The following is a 3,146-nucleotide window of genomic DNA, read 5'->3' on the forward strand; positions in this document are numbered from 1 at the left end:
AGATGTGAGGGTCAAGTTTTTTACACAAAGAGTGGTCAGAGTCTAGAATGCACTGCTGGAGTGGTGGTGGAGGCAAATATGATAGGGGCACTTAAGAGACCTTTATATAAGCGCATGAATAAGCAAGGAATGGAGGGATATGGACCAAGGGCAGGCATAAGGGGTTAGTTTATTTTGGCATTGTGTTCGACACAACACTGTGGGTTGCAGGGCCTGTTCCTGTGCTGTACTGTTCTATATTTTATTACATTAAATTCAGAGAAATATGACTCTGACAGGAATATGATTGAGGAACAGAAGCCCCTATACTCTTTTCTTGAAATTACCACAAAACAGCACATTAGTTCTCTCTGTGGAAGCTGGACTGAATTAGTGAGGTACAGGCTTATTTATGGAAATATGTACTTCCTTGCACTCAACAATAAGTTCATTTGTATAGTGACAATAATGTCATAAAATGCTCCAAGTTTCTTCACGGGGGTTTAGTCTTAACTGAACTGTAGGATTCAGCTAGATAAGGAGATATTAAGACAGGTGACCAAAGCCTTGCTCACAGAGGTAGGTTTAAGAAACATTTTGAGAAAGGCAAGAGAAGATATTTAATGAAGGAATACCGGAGCTTAGGATCTTATCAAAAGAAGGCATAGAAATCAATGGTGAAGTGATGAACCATAGAAATCTATCATGCACTAACTGATCACCATTTAATTGATTAAGTATACTTAAAGGGCTGGATGGCTTCCTCCTGTTCCTGCGTCCCCAATATGCCTTTTACATGGTAAAAAGGGATGAGTCACTTCATGGAAGTATAATCAGATATTGACATTGAGGGAGACATTGATACAAATGTCCCCAATTCAATCAAAGAAGTAGATTTTAAGGTGTGACTTTAAGGAGGAAAGTGGGGGGGTGAAAGGATTGCGGGAGAAATTCTTGAGCTCAGCTCTCGTCAGTAAACTGCACAGTCAGCAAGGAGAGATCACGTCAGGACTGCGACACAACTCAATTGAATAACTAGTTTGATGCAGAATGGGAAGAGGTGCCTTTTGGGGACTTTTTGGCTCAGACAAGAAGAGTGCTTGTCCATCATTGGCACAAGGGGATTGTTTTGGCCTTTGGGAGCAGATGAGTGGCTATCCTAATTAAAAATTGTTCATGAAAATGCATCCTTTTCACGGTCATGGAAGCCCTTTCAGAAGGGAAATCAGTTGTGCTCACTAGTTGGGCCTATACTTTATCCAAGACCCACAATGATGTGGTTAACTCTTAACTTTCTTCTGAAATGCCCAAGCAATGAGATTAAACCAACAACAGAAAAAACATGAAAGTAAAGTGTGGCAGATGCTAGTGATCTGAAATATAAACAGAAATTGCTGGAGAAACTCAGCAAGTCTGGCAGCATCTGTGGACAGAGAAACAGAGTTAACGTTTTGAGTTCAGTATGACTGTAGATGTACCCATACTCCATGGTCAGCAGCCACCCACGAAGGTGGCTCACTATCGCCTCTTTGAGGATAATTGGGAATGGGCAATAAATACTGGTCTTTCCAGCAATACTCACATCCCAAGAATGAATAGAAAGTAACAGATCAAGCCAAGTTGTTTCTGCAGTCAGCATTGGAAAACCACTCGGAGTCAGGTCGATGATAATTTCACATTTATGTTAGAGGTTTGATATTAATCAGTGCGCTCTGCCTGTGAAAAGAATCAGGAATGAAATGTACTATTTATTCACAGCCTCTGGGGATGCCAATGAAGGGTATTTTCTTCTGTAATGGAGAAAATGTGGTAGCTAATGTAACATGATCATGCTCAGATCACTCTTTCTGAATGATTGGAGCTGTATATAATGTTAGTCAGGCCATACTGTGTGCAGTTCTGGTCACCACGCTATGGGAAAGATTAGATTGCAGTAAAGAGGGTACAGAGGAGATTCACTAAGATGCTGCCTGGGCTGGAGCAATTCAGCGATGAAGAGAGACTAGACAGGCTGGGATTTTTTTCCTTTGAGCAGAGAAGGCTGAAGGGGAATCTGATTGAAATGTACAAAGTTATGGTGGGCATAGACAGGGAGGATAGAGAGGAATCTTTCCTCTGGGGGAGGGGTCAATAACCAGGCAACACAGCTTTAAGGTAAGTAGAAGGTTTAAAGGGAATTTGAAGGTGGTGGGTATCTGGAATTCCCTGCCTAAAAGTGTGGTAGAGATAAGAACTCTCAAGACATTTAAGAATTATTTAAACAAACACTTGAAAGTCAATATCACAGAAGGCTACAGCTAAGACGTGGGTTTAGAATAGGGGTGAATGTTTGATGACTGTTGTGAATACGGTGAGCCAAATGCCCTCTTTCTGTGCTTTTTCAGGCAAGTGGGGAGTATTTCATCACACCCCTGACTTATACCTTGTAGATGGTGGATAGACTTTGGGGTGTCAGGAGGTGAGTTACTTGCTGCAGTATTCCTAATCTCTGACCTGCTCCTGTAGCCACTGTGTTTATGTGGTGAGTCCTGGTTGAGTTTCTGGCCAATGATAATCCTAAGGATGTTGACAGCGGGGGATTCGGTGATGGTAATACCGTTGAATGTCAAGGGGCGGTGGTTAGAGTGTTTCTTATTAGTAATGGTCATTATCTGGCATTTGTGTGGCACGAATGTTAATTGCCACATGTTGGCCCAAGCCTGGATATTGTCCAGATCTTGTTGCATTTGACCACAGACTGCTTCAGTATCTGAGGAGTTGCGAATGGTGCTGAACACTGTGCAATCATCAGCAAACATCCCCATTTCTGACCTTATGACAAAGGGAAGGTCATTGATGAAGCAGCTGAAGATTGTTGGGGCGAGGACACTACCCTGAGGGACTCCTGCAGAGATGTCCTGGAACTGAGATGACTGACCTTCCACAATCATAACCATCTTCCTTTGTGCCAGGTATGACTCTATCCAGTGGAGTGTTTACCCCCTGATACCAATTGATTCCAGTTTTGCCAGGGCACCTTAGAGTCATAGAGATGTACAGCATGGAAACAGACCCATCGGTCCAACCCGTCCATGCTGACCAGATATCCCAACCCAATCTACTCCCACCTGCCAGCACCCGGCCCATATCCCTCCAAACCCTTCCTATTCATATACCCATCCAAACGC

This window comes from Chiloscyllium plagiosum, chromosome 26 (assembly GCF_004010195.1).
Source record: "Chiloscyllium plagiosum isolate BGI_BamShark_2017 chromosome 26, ASM401019v2, whole genome shotgun sequence".
Lineage (NCBI taxonomy): Eukaryota > Metazoa > Chordata > Chondrichthyes > Orectolobiformes > Hemiscylliidae > Chiloscyllium > Chiloscyllium plagiosum.